We start from the raw sequence: 14,560 nt of genomic DNA on the forward strand, positions 1-14,560 counted from the left end.
TAGTACAAACAGTGTAGACAAAAAAGGTGTGGCAAGCGGGATGTTATTGCACAGTAATGACTCTGAGACTCTAAGAGTGGTGTGAGTTCATCAGAGCGACAGCCTGGGGGAAGAAGCTGTCTCTGTGTCTGCTGGTTTTTGTGTACAGAGCTCTATAACGGCGTCCGGAGGGGAGTAGTTCAAACAGGCTGCAACCTGGGTGCGAAGGGTCTGTTGAGATGTTACTTGCACGTTTCCTGGTCCTGGACAGGTACAAGTCTTGGATAGATGGGAGGTTGATTCCAATTATCTTTTCTGCAGTCCTTATTGTCCGTTGCAGTCTGTGCTTGTCTTGTTTGGAGGCCGATCCAAACCAGACAGTGATGGAGGTGCAGAGGACAGACTGGATGATGGCAGTGTAGAAGGTCTTCAGCAGCTCCCGTGGCAGGTTGAACTTCTTGAGCTGTCTCAGGAAGTACAGCCTCTGCTGGGCCTTCTTGCGGACAGAGTCTATGTGGCCGGTCCATTTCAGGTCCCGAGAGATTGTGGTTCCCAGGAACTTGAAGGTGTCTGTGGAGAGAATAGTATTACTGCGGATAGTGAGGGGTGAAAGTGGTGAAGGGCCTCGCCTGAAGTCCACTGTCATCTCCACGGTCTTGAGCGGGTTCAGGTCCAGGTGGTTTTGGCTGCACCAGTGGACCAGCCGCTCCACCTCCTGTCTGTACGCAGTCTCATCACCGTTCTGGATCAGTCCGATGAGAGTGGTGTCGTCTGCATACTTCAGGAGCTTCACGGAAGAGTCACTTGCGGAGAAATCGTTGGTGTAGAGGGAGAAGAGCAGTGGGGAGAGGACGCATCCCTGAGGGGCTCCAGTGTTGGTGGTCAGGGTGTCAGATGTGATGCTCCCCAGCCTCACACGCTGTCACAACATAAAGTTCAACATAAAGTACACAGTCAAGTTGAGACACCTCGACTGTGATAGCCACTCAGCTGCTGTCAGAACAGCTTTAAAAGTGACTGTTTACAGTAAAGTCATGTTGATTCTTTTGGATTTTAATCACAATCACTTTCAATAGACTGGAAGGTTGTGGGTTCAAACCAGCCGGGTCATACCAAAGACTATAAAAATGGGACCCATTGCCTCCCTGCTTGGCACTCGGCATTAAGGGTTGGAATTGGGGTGTTAGATCACCAAATGATTCCCGAGCGTGGCACCGCTGCTGCTCACTGCTCCCCACTCCCCCAGGGGATGGATCAAAAATCACACGGGGATGGGTTAAATGCATGAAAGTGATTGTGATTAAAATCCAAAACAATCAACATGACTTTGTTTACTGTTTTAGACTACCTCTATAAATATTGCGACAATAAGAACAAAGTCACTTTTAAAGACACTCTGCTGTTCTGACAGCAGCTGAGTGGCTATCACAGTCGAGGTGTCTCGACTTGACTGTGTATTTTATGTTGGTGAAAAATAAACAATCCAGGTTCTCCGGTTGAACTGCATGCTCTGATTTCCATCGGACCACAAACGCACCACTGCCGTCATTGCGTCACTCTTAGCAAAAGCACACAGCAACACACACATAAACTGATAATCAGACCGACACAACATGAAATCTCAAGATTCTCCGATTTGCCACGCATGCGCAATTAGCAAGTGGCTGACCAGGCCTTGCGCTAACTGACCAGTGGTTTGGCGATCCTGTTTACAATGCACTCCGAAAATAATATTGGACAATTTCCCATGGCACAGCTGAACATCTCTAACGGCACACCAATGTGCCGCGGCACAGTGGTTGGGAAACACTACTCTATAGAAGCAACACTAGCAAAAACAAAGTCAAATCCTGGAGCAACAACTTTTGTTCAAAAGCCAAGCTTGATCTTAACAGCAACAGCAAGCAAAAACTCCAAACACAAAACCGACTAAAATCCTAATCCCAAACGGCTCCAGCGTCCATTTATGCCAAAGCAACTTGGTGACTCATCGGATTGGCGGGCGTATGGCTGCCGCATTCTCGACTATGATCGTGGAGTGATCGGCTGGCGATCGCTTCAGAGTGTCCCCCGCCTACCGCCCCAAGTCGGCTGGGATGGGCTCCGGCACGCCCGCGACCCTCGTGAAGACAACAACTAACGACCTTGTGTAAGGCCTCCTCCGAGGCATCCTTTCCCAAAGTACAACCGATGTTGTCTTTGCTTGCGGCCTCAAGTGCGGCCGGCATTGAGTTTCTTCAACGCGGCGTGCTCCACTCTGAGTGCTTTTCTTTTGTCGTCGCTGTTGTCAAAGAGCGGAGGCTCTCTCAGGCAAAAAATAAGACGACCCGTGCTAGAGAATTCTTGCTCGCCACCCTGAGGAATTACAATTTGCAGAGAAGTGCGCGCGTCATAAGTGAGACTCTCAACGGGAACACCAATGGAGTGATGTTGGATTTATTTATTATCTTTCTGTGTGTTCACAATTGTCATAGTGATCTTTCTGGTGATTTCTTAACTAGGTTGGATATATTTTTTTTGTTAACGTTGATTTCTCCGACTGCCCATAAAGGCACCACCGTGATCAGTTAGTGTGTTCGAAAAGAGGAAAGGGACGTACGTGAATGTGGAAAAGGCGGCCCTGTATGTGAGAGAAGTTGAAGAGGAATAAAAACACCCTTGAAAGCCAAAACCTGCCCCTCGTCGTGACTCGTGACTCGGAGCCGCAACATATTTTGGCGAGCCAGCCAGGAGCAAGGTTTTTTTTGTTCGAGATTAGTGAGAGATCTGAGTGGTTAGCACCGTTAGCGGCTAACGTTAACCAGGATCTTCTTGACAAACGGATCACCTCGTGAGTGCCGAGGATGGAACAAGAACAGTTAAGAGATCAAGTTACTACCACGCTGTGTAGGCTAGAAAGGGATCAACTATGGAGGTATGTAACTTTCTAAAGGGCTCCAATGTCGACGATACTGGAGAGGACGAGGAAGCCATCAAGAAATTGAGCCGGCGAGACTTGATGAAACTCATTGAAAACAAAATCGATGAAGTCGAGCAAAGTCTCAAGTCAGTGGAAGTAGTCCTATTCATTGATGAATTGCTGCTGTTTATTAAAGACACTGTGTGAGAAGGTGACGCTCGCAAGAGGAGCACTTTTACCGCCCCCACTGATGTGACTGATGTGTGGGGGTATAGGGGGCTCTGGAGAGAGATAGTACCTTTGATGGCTGACTGCTGTTTCCCTTGGGATTGTCAGGCTCACCGGTTCTCCTCCATCTCCTAATCTCTCACACGTGGCTCCAAGCGCCATACCCCGGTCACTCGCTTCAGCAAGCGTGCCAAACCGTGTGAGGGGGTGATGTTAACACAACATCACTGGGCGAATCCCCCTAGCGGGGGCGAACGGCCAAGGCGGAAGAGGATCCAGGAGGAATCCAACGGCTATGTGTTCGGGACCAGGGCGAGCCTCCGAGTGGGAGGACATCGGCTGTGGTCTGGCGTGGAGAGGGATGGGCTCCGCCACGCGACAATGCCCAAGACACACCGCAAGAGAGAACGACAGTTACAAAAAATTCCATACCGGCTCGGTCGTCGCCCGGGTTAAAAAGGACCGCCTCTTCCGTCGAGGGCTGTCAGGGCGGGAGTGGAAAATATGCTACTGATCAAATAAGATCATCCGTGCCAGGACCAACATTGTCATTGGCACATGGAATGTGCGGACCTTCAGGGGTATTGGGAAGTTGGAACAACTGGACCATGAAATGAAACGATACAAAAAGTAATTGACGAAACACCAAAAAAAGACATATTAGTCGTGCAGGGTGACTGGAATGGAAAGATAGGAAAGGATGCCTTCAACGACTGGAAAAGTACATGTGGACCCTACTGTAATGACATCTCAAATGACAGAGGGCTGCGGCTTCTTGAATTTGCCAGCTTGAATGAACTTAAAATCATGAACACTCTGGGGCCACACAAGAAATCAAGAAGAATGACCTGGCTCAGCCCAGGAGGACTTTACCAAAGCCAAATTGACTATATCATGATCCAACAACGCTTCAAATCTAGTGTAAACATCGCAAGGACAAGAACATTCCCAGGAACAGATATTGGAAGTGACCACAGCCTCGTAATGATGACCTTTTCCCTACGTCTGAAAAAGATCCAGAAAGCTGGGGGCACCAGACTAAAATTCAACCTAGAAAAGCTGAAAGATCCTACCATTTTGGAATCCTTCAAGGCCAACATCGGAGGAAAATTTGCACCACTACTCGCATTGAATGAAGATGTAGATGTAGAATCTTTAACACACTCCTTTACCTCAGCCATCACTGAAACAGCTAGCGACATTATCGGAAAACACTGCCCGAAGAAGAAACCATGGATAACTGACGAAATATTGGAGCTATGTGATAAACGCAGAGAGCTGAGATGGAAAAAGAACACAACAGAGGGCCTGACACAATACAGAAAGACCAACCTACGAGTTAAAAAAGAAATAAACCAAGCGAGAGAAGCGTGGATTGGAGATCAGTGCAAAGATATTGAAGACAGCCTACTCAAAAACAACAGTAAAAAGGCCTTCCAGACAATCAAAGACCTCACCTCCACAAAGCGATCAAGGACCACAATAATACAAGACTCCAAAGGGAATTGCTTAACCGAAGAAGCACAAGTGAGAAAGAGATGGACAGAATACTGCTCCGAACTATACACACATAAAATAAAAGGCAACCCAAAAGTCCTTACTGCCCCTGCAGCAACAAACAATCACAAGGACCCTATACTGCGAGAAGAAATAGTTTCAGCAGTACAGTCCCTAAAACCAGGAAAATCACCAGGCGTGGATAACATCACAGCGGAACTGATCAAGGCGGGGGGTGACCCGATCATAGATGCACTTTTACTTATCTGCAACAAAATCTGGACAACAGGCGAGTGGCCAACATCATGGACACAATCACTTATTATCACCCTTCTCAAAAAAGGCAACGTCCAGCTCTGCCAAAACTACCGCACTATCAGCCTCATCAGCCATCCCAGTAAGGTAATGCTAAAAGTTATATTAAGAAGACTAATGCCCCAAGCTGAAAAGATAATAGCAGAAGAACAGGCTGGATTCAGACCAGGTCGCAGCACCACAGAACAAATATTCAATCTTCGGATACTGTGCGAAAAGTACCAGCAACACCAACAGGATCTCTACCACGTATTCATCGACTTTAAGAAGGCATTCGACCGCGTGTGGCATGAAGCGCTTTGGGCAACCATGAAACTCTATAACATCAATGACAATATAATTGCAGTCATTGAGAACTTATACAAGACAGCCACAAGTGCGGTATGCCTACAAAACAACATAGGAGAGTGGTTTAGGACAACAATAGGAGTGCGTCAAGGTTGCTTGCTATCCCCCATGCTCTTCAACATCTTCCTTGAAAGAATAATGTCAGAGGCCCTTGAACAACATGAAGGCTCAGTAAGCATTGGAGGCAGAAAGATCACCAATCTCCGCTTTGCGGATGATATTGATGGTCTTGCCGGCGACGAACAAGAACTAGTCGACCTGATCCACCGATTAGAAGAGACAGCCACAGACTATGGCATGGAGATAAGTGCAGAAAAAACAAAACTAATGACCAACAACCCCAACTGATTCACCAGAGACATCAAGATTAACAACCAGACCCTAGAGGTAGTCAACAACTTTAATTACCTAGGTGCTGTGGTCTCAGATGAAGGATCTAAACCCGAAATACTTGCCAGGATTGCCCAAACTACAAATGCAATGACCAAGCTGAAGACCATCTGGAACAACAAAAATATCTCTACCAGCTCGAAGATCAGACTAATGCGCTCCCTAGTAATCTCAATCTTTCTATATGCTTGTGAATCCTGGACCCTAACAGCAGACACTGAAAAGCGAATCAAGGCACTGGAAATGCGATGCTACAGAAGACTCTTTGGAATATCTTACAAAGACCACATCACAAACGAAGAGGTAAAATCACGTGTAAAGAGTGCAATCGGACCATACGTCGACCTACTAACGACAGTCAAAAGGCGGAAACTGGAATGGTACGGCCATGTCACAAGATCAACAGGACTTGCCAAGGAGATCCTGCAAGGCACAGTGAACGGAGGCAGAAAGAGAGGGAGACAGAAAAAGAGATGGGAGGACAACATAAAGGATTGGACAGGCCTAAAAACATACGAGTTATTGAGAACAGCGGAGAACAGAGAGGAATGGAGAAAACTGACTGTCAAATCCTCAGCGGTGCCCCAACGGACAAAGGTCTAAGGGATTGGAAGTGGAAGTGGATGTGACGCGCAACTACGAGTAGCTGCGGATAGAGATACAAGCATTGCAAGAGAAACTTAAAATGGTGGACACATCACCAGCCGTGAGCCAAAGCCCATCACCTGCCAAAATATCGGAGGTGACTATTCGCAGGGAGTTTTGCATCTGTGGCCAAATAGGTGAAGGCGGGCAGCGCGAAAGGCTGTCCTATACCAACTTGCTCCATCAAATGGAACTCGGACTTCCTAAAGGCCACAGTGAATCAGAGGTGATTGAAGCGGTTATAAGAGCTATTTGCTCAGGGCTTAAACTCAGAGACATGCTTGAACTGAAGACTGATATAACCCTTTCGCAGTTAAAAACAATACTAAGAGGACATTACAGAGAAGATGATACATCCGACTTGTATCAAAAATTGATCAACCTTTCCCAGGAGCCCAAAGAATCGCCCCAGGACTTCCTATTCAGGGCCATTGATCTTAAAGATCGGCTCCTATATGCATCCAAAGGAGAACCGGCTGAACACTACAATGCAGACCTGGTCAAGAAGAAATTTTTTAGGTCAGTGGGGACAGGACTACTGAATGACAACATTAAATTCCAGATGAAACCACTTCTTGACAATTTGGAGGTAACAGACGAAAGACTGATTGAAAGGCTCAATGAGGCAGCTAACCTTGAAGCCGAGCGGCTAAACAAGCTAAGGAGGAGGGGCATCAAGCAACCTAGAATTAATGAGCTGCAAACTTCGGATGAATGGCAGGGCGGAGTGCACACAACTTCATCCCAGGTCACAGCAGTAGCGAAGGGGAAAGTCAAGATGGCTGCAGCTCCACCATGGTACATGCCATGGTAGCTGAATTAAAAACGGAAGTTGCAGAGATTAAACAAATGGTGCTTACTTCCTTGAATGCCGGCAAGTTCCAGCCCGCCAGGAAACCAACATACAACACCCAAAGGAGAGGCTGCAGAACCTGCCAGGACAACGGCGAGGGAGACAATTGCACCCACTGCTTCAAGTGTGGCCAGGCGGGTCACGTATCCAGAGAATGCCGAGCTTCACGTCTACTACGGGGAAACGCCAAAGGGCCACTGCCATGGGACCAGCAGTGACGCAGCCAACTCATCAGGAGTCCCGCTACTGCCACCATTGTCGACGAGAGGAACAAGGTGACACGCTGCTCCAGACCTGCGCAAGCTGCTCATCTGCCTCGTACTGTTCCAAAACCTGTTAGACTCAACACTGGCCGGAACACAAACACATCTGCACCGCGGTAAGAAGGGTGGATCACCATTTGAGTGAGAAGCGAGAAAAAGGGTGGTCATCACACATGGGTAAACTTGATATTTTTCCAAACAAGCAAGGGAGAAAACTTGTCAAATAAATTGGTAGATGTAGGATGGTCAAGTGTACTTTTGATGATGTACCAGTTACACAGGCGTACAAGCTACGGTGATAAATGATAAATGGAGAAAGGAGCACTTGCCTCATACCACAATTCGAGGGATTGAGGAAGCATTGGGACCAGAACCTCTAAATAGACTGGCCGCCAACAAGACTAAAATACCCTTTATTGGGTGGGTTCCTGTTGAGTTTAAAATAACGAGCACAGAAGCTTTAAGTTCTGGCCTGTTAGTGCCCGTCCTTGCGACCACAATGTGTCTCAGAGCCTTATCATAGGGTTCAATGTGATAGAGGAAGTCATTAATGAAAACGTGAAACAAGGCTCAAACGAGTGACTGTACAGCTAACATTGTGAGTGATGCTTTTGACATGGACATGGTCTCCGCTAAGACTGTTATCCATTTGCTGCATACACACCACGCAGTTAACGAGGAGGTTCATGTAAAAACAGGACGAAGTAAAATTGTCTTAGGTCCAAATGAAACTACCACTGTTTGCTGTCGCACGCATATACAGGTTGATGAAGACATTACTATGCTGTTTTGCCCAGAGTCCAACCAGAGTTTGCCTGAAGGATTGTTTATACAAGAAGCACTGTTTAAGGTAAAGAGAAGCAACTCAACCACGGTCCCGATACCCATCACTAATACCACGAGTCATAATATCACTCTGTATCCACGTATTAATTTGGGACATGTTGAAGGGGTCAAGGATATATACCCAGCAGCCCTACAGCCTGTGAGCAAGCCAAAAATGGATGAAAATGAGGCAGACTCCAAAAGTTCATCATCTTCTCCCAGTAACGCGAGTGAAAGTTGGGACCCTCCGTTAATGCTAGACCATCTAACAGCAACAGGTAGTGAGGAAAATGCTCCGCGAAGAGTGTTAGGCCTTTGCTCGAGATGAAAATGATGTTGGCAGCATTCCTACTCTTCGCATGCATATTTCCCTTCATGACCATACCCCAGTCCAGAAAACATACATTAGTGTTCCAAAACCCCTATACCAGGAAGTAAAAGCTTATCTGCAGGACTTAATCAACTGGGTCAACTGGTCATGAAATCCAAGTCACCGTACTCTTCACCAATAGTGTGTGCAAGAAAGAAATCGGGAGAGCTTAGACTCTGTGTAGACTACCGCGAACTTAATCGCAAGTCAGTACTGGACAGACACCCTGTTCCCAGGATACAAGACATGCTTGATACCTTGATGGGTAGTTCATGGTTTACAGTGCTTGATCAAGGGAAAGCATATCACCAAGGGTTTTTGGATGAAGAAAGTCAGCCACACAGCATTCATCACGCTTTGGGGTCTGTACCAGAGGGTACGGATCCCATTTGGCCTTAGCTCTGCCCCGGCCGAATTCCAGAGAAGCATGGAGGAATGTCTGTGGGGGTTGAGAGATGACATTTGCGTACCCTACCTTGATGACAACTTAGTTCACAGTAAGTCTTTTCAGGACCATGTTGAACACGTGAGAGCAGTTTTGCAACGGTACCAGAAGCATGGTGTCAAACTAAGCGCTAGGAAATGCGAACTTTTCAAGCCTAAAGTCAGGTTTTTGGGCAGGATTGTGTCGAAAGAAGGTCATAGTATGGATCCAGCAGAAATTGCTCCTGTAACTGCACTGAAAGATAGGCAGCCCTGCACTGTGGGCGAGGTGAGTCAAATTTTGGGCTTTCTCTCCTACTACAGGTCATATATAGAAGACTTTTCATGCATTGCCAAACCTTTGTACGAACTCCTAGCAGCGCCATCAACCACTTCCAATGTGCCCCAAAACTCAAGGCAGCAGAAGGAAAGAGGAAAAGGGAAAAACAAACACAGTCGAGGACAGTTGTCGTCCTCTGTCTCGATTACATGGACAGACACTCACCATCAGGCTTTGTGTTACCTGGTTGACAAACTGTTCAGTCCTCCTATCTTAAATTACCCAGACTTGAATCATCCGTTTGTGCTACACACGAATGCCTCTCAAGCGGGGCTGGGAGCCGTGCTCGATCAGCGAAGCAATGGAAGATTAAGAGTTATCGCCTATGGATCCAGAACCTTAACACCACCAGAGAAAGATTACCACATGCATGCGGGTAAATTGGAGTTCCTAGCACTGAAGTGGGCCATCTGTCAGCGCTTTAAAGATTACTTGTTACATGCACCATCTTTTGTGGTCTACACAGGCAATAATCCGGTCACCTACGTGTTAACGGCCAAGTTGAATGCCTCTGGTCAGCGGTGGGTAGCAGAATTGGCAGATTTCAATTTTACCATAAAATATAGACCTGGCAAAACAAATGCAGATGCAGACGGGTTATTGAGGATGGCCATTGACTTTGAGGACTATATGAGTCATTGTACACAGTCTGTCAGCCAGGATGTTGTAACAGCCACCCGACAGGGCCTATTGGCACAGCAAGCTGAACAAACTCCAATGTTAAGTGCAATTTCCTTAGATGTGCTTCAGTAGCGAACAGGAGCTGAGGGCTGTTCAGCCATTGACCAGAGAAGAGATTTGCGCTGCTCAGCGGCAGGACGCTGTAATAGGTAAAATGTATAGTCACTTGCAGCAAAAAAGGAGACCGTTAGCATATGAGCTGAAAGCTGAGAGTGCAGAGGTAAAGGCATTGGCCAGAGAGTGGGACAAGCTCAAGATCAGGGAGGATGGGACATTGTTCAGGGTAACTGCAACAAAAAAACAATTGCTTCTCCCTTCAATATACCACCCCATACACTTTGTCATGAATGTATGCGAGTGCCTGAAGAAGATAAAAACAAACTGGCAAGCGCGTGCACCGATGCAGAATATCGTAACCACTCACCCCTTTCAGCTAGTGTCAGTTGATTTTCTCCATCTGGAACAATGTAAGGGTGGTTGCGAGTATATTCTGGTGGTCATGGACGCTTTGCACAGGCATATGCAATGACTAACAAATCAGCAAAGATTGTGGCAGAAAGACTGTTCAATGACTTCTGCCTTAGATTTGGTTTCCCAGAAAAGCTCCACCACAATTTAGGGAGAGAATTTGAAAACAAGCTGTTAAGTCACCTGAAGGAGTTGTCCGGTGTAAAGGGATCTCACACAATTCCATATCATCCTCAAGGGAATGGGCAAACAGAACGATTCAATAGGACTCTCCTCTCTATGCTGAGAACACTCACCGAAGAGCAAAAATTGGACTGGAAAACACACCTTCCCAAAGTAGTACATGCCTACAACTGTACTGCCAATGAGGCCATGGGTTAGTCACCATTCTTCTTACTTTTTGGTAGATTACTAAGGCTTCCGGTGGACCTTCTATTTGGCATTGAACAGGAAGGAAGCCCAGGCTCCTACCAAGACTATGTTGGCAAATGGAGAAGCAGGATGATTGAGGCTTACAACATCGCCTCCAGGAATGCAGTTAAGTCAGCCGGTAGAGGTAAAAGACAGTACGACAGGAAAATCTATGGTCCACCACTTCATGTGGGCAGCAGTCAGATATATCGTTGAAAAGGGAGTTCCGGGAAAAATCATATTGGGGAAGACAAGATTTACGTCATCAAACACCTAAAGGGCGAGGACAGTCCAGTTTTCGAGTTGGAGCCAGAAAATGGCACAGGCAGAACAAGGATCTTACACAGGAATTTGTCATTGCCCTGTGGCTTTCTCCCACTAACTCCACAGGAAAATAAGATGGTGGAAGAGAAAAAAACAAAAAAAAGACACTTTGATGAAAATGGGAGAACAAAGGCTCAACCGATGCAGCAGGTGGAAAGTGAGGTGGATCCAGATGAGGACTCATTGGATGCTGCCACATGGCCTGTCCATGAGCTGTACGGCTTGCGTTTGCTGGACCCCACTACAGTAGAATTTGTCCCACAGATCGTGAGAGATGCTTCCGTGCAGGAAGAGCGTTCTGAACAAGCTGAGGAGGAATGGGTCGAGCTAGTCCCTTCTCCATCTGTTAGGGAAGTTGAGTACACTGCAGATGCAGGTAATATATCCGATGAGCCAGATTCCGAAGACGCAAGAGCAGCAGAGCAGGGAAGGTGGTACTCAAAAAGGGAAAGGCGGAAGCCACAAATTTTGACTTACAATACGCTGGGTCAACGGACTTTCACAGAGAGGACAGTAGCTACTAAATGTTTAGATGTTAGGGGTTTCTGGTGACCTTGGTGAAGAATGCTTATATTTGTATACATGAATTGTGACATCATAGTTGGCTGTTTATTTGAACTAAACCACCAATGTATTTCGACGTTCATTGACGTAAGATGTAAGAACCGGGAAAACATTGTTGTAACATGAACATGGACAAATGCCAAATGTTATGCAGGTCTTATAATTGGTTATTGCAAATGTTGGGTGGCTGAATGCTTACACTGAATTTTTCAAGAGTATGCACAACTGCAATGTATATTGGTTGGGGTATGTGGGGAAAAAAAATGCTTCAAACCGGTTTACCGGTCTATTCCATGCTATTCGGTCTGTAAATTGTTTACCTTGATGTGAGTGTTAGGTCAAGATGACATCTTTTAAGTGGGGGAGGGTGTGAGACTCTCAACGGTATCACCAATATTTGAGTGATGTTCCATTTATTTATTATCTTTCTGTGTGTTCACAATTGTCATAGTGATCTTTCTGATGATTTCTTAACTAGGTCGTAAAGGAATGGGGTCGAAATACAAAAAGTCCTGCCTAGCTACAAAAACAGATGCATAATATGTGGCGACAGGCTAGCTAACGAGGCAATGAAGCCTTCAAAACTGCTTCGGCACATGGAGACCAAGCATCCTGCATTAAAAGACAAACCTTAACCACTTCGGGTGTTATTGTCTCCGATTACGCCTAGATGGGACCGGCTCGTTTCTGAGAAACAAGTTTGGTGCTCTCAATAATTCAACGTAATGGTGAGTTTTATTTTTACGTGGTTTATATTTGTTTTTATGCCAGTCACATCATTTTATTTCGTCGTATTGAAGGAATGGGGTCAAAATACAAAAAGTCCTGCATAGCTACAAAAACAGATGTGCTCAAACCTCATTGAATAAAGTACATAAACAGACAAGTTTATTCACATATTAAATCAATAAAAGAAATATTTTAAGCATATAATTATACCTACACACCAAATCAATAAAGACATAACTAGACATTTTTGATAGGTGGTAATGACAAAGGTTTTTATAACTTTATGATCTGATACGTATATATTTCTGAGCACTTTGAAATAACAAATGTTTTTTGATATATTGCCTGATTAGCTTAATGACCCTTAAGGAACTGTTTAATGCATGCCTGAAGGATTTTGTAAATCACGGACACTGCCAAAGTCGTCTAAAAATGTTCAGTACTTGATTATATCTTATGTTTTGACTAATGCTAGACGCCAGTTTTCGATTACTACTGAACGTTCTGGACAGAGGGAAATATTTTGCTTAACAAAGAAAAGATAGGGTTGGAAGCATGATTAAACTAAGAATATGATGAAGTAAGCAAGTACATGGAGTAAGTATCAAAAGACCAAACAAACAAAAACATGGTAAGTGGTGAGTACAAACTTTGCATAGTCAGGGAACATTAATAAATTGATGATGTCACAGCCAAAAGATTCAAGATTCAAGAGTTTTTTATTCGCCATGTTTGAGCGTGCCAAACAAGGAATTTGACTTCGGTAAATCACAGCCTCTGTTCAACATTTAGGTGACTAACAACAACACTCAGGACATGTGAAGAACGAAAGATATTCTCAAACACCCCCTGATCTTAAACTCCCAAGAGGGCAAGGAAAAACTCAAAACTCCAGCTAGGGGAAATGAGAAACCTTGAGAAGAGACCACAGATGGGAGGGTCCCTCTTCTAGGATGACCAGGCTGCAATGGATGCAGAGAGGACACATAGTACAAACAGTGTAGACAAAAAAGGTGTGGCAAGCGGGATGTTATTGCACAGTAATGACTCTGAGACTCTAAGAGTGGTGTGAGTTCATCAGAGCGACAGCCTGGGGGAAGAAGCTGTCTCTGTGTCTGCTGGTTTTTGTGTACAGAGCTCTATAACGGCGTCCGGAGGGGAGTAGTTCAAACAGGCTGCAACGTGGATGCGAAAGGGTCTGTTGAGATGTTACTTGCACGTTTCCTGGTCCTGGACAGGTACAAGTCTTGGATAGATGGGAGGTTGATTCCAATTATCTTTTCTGCAGTCCTTATTGTCCGTTGCAGTCTGTGCTTGTCTTGTTTGGAGGCCGATCCAAACCAGACAGTGATGGAGGTGCAGAGGACAGACTGGATGATGGCAGTGTAGAAGGTCTTCAGCAGCTCCCGTGGCAGGTTGAACTTCTTGAGCTGTCTCAGGAAGTACAGCCTCTGCTGGGCCTTCTTCCGGACAGAGTCTATGTGGCCGGTCCATTTCAGGTCCCGAGAGATTGTGGTTCCCAGGAACTTGAAGGTGTCTGATGAGAGAATAGTATTACTGCGGATAGTGAGGGGTGAAAGTGGTGAAGGGCCTCGCCTGAAGTCCACTGTCATCTCCACGGTCTTTAGCGGTTCAGGTCCAGGTGGTTTTGGCTGCACCAGTGGACCAGCCGCTCCACCTCCTGTCTGTACGCAGTCTCATCACCGTTCTGGATCAGTCCGATGAGAGTGGTGTCGTCTGCATACTTCAGGAGCTTCACGGAAGAGTCACTTGCGGAGAAATCGTTGGTGTAGAGGGAGAAGAGCAGTGGGGAGAGGACGCATCCCTGAGGGGCTCCAGTGTTGGTGGTCAGGGTGTCAGATGTGATGCTCCCCAGCCTCACACGCTGTCTCCTGTTGGTCAGGAAGCTGGTGATCCACTGACAGGTGGAGGCAGGCACCGCAAGCTGGATGAGCTTCTGTTGGAGGATGTCAGGAGCGATGGTGTTGAACGCCGAGCTGAAGTCCAC

The sequence above is a fragment of the Syngnathus scovelli genome, chromosome 16, assembly GCF_024217435.2.
Source record: "Syngnathus scovelli strain Florida chromosome 16, RoL_Ssco_1.2, whole genome shotgun sequence".
In the NCBI taxonomy this organism is placed as follows: Eukaryota; Metazoa; Chordata; class Actinopteri; order Syngnathiformes; family Syngnathidae; genus Syngnathus; species Syngnathus scovelli.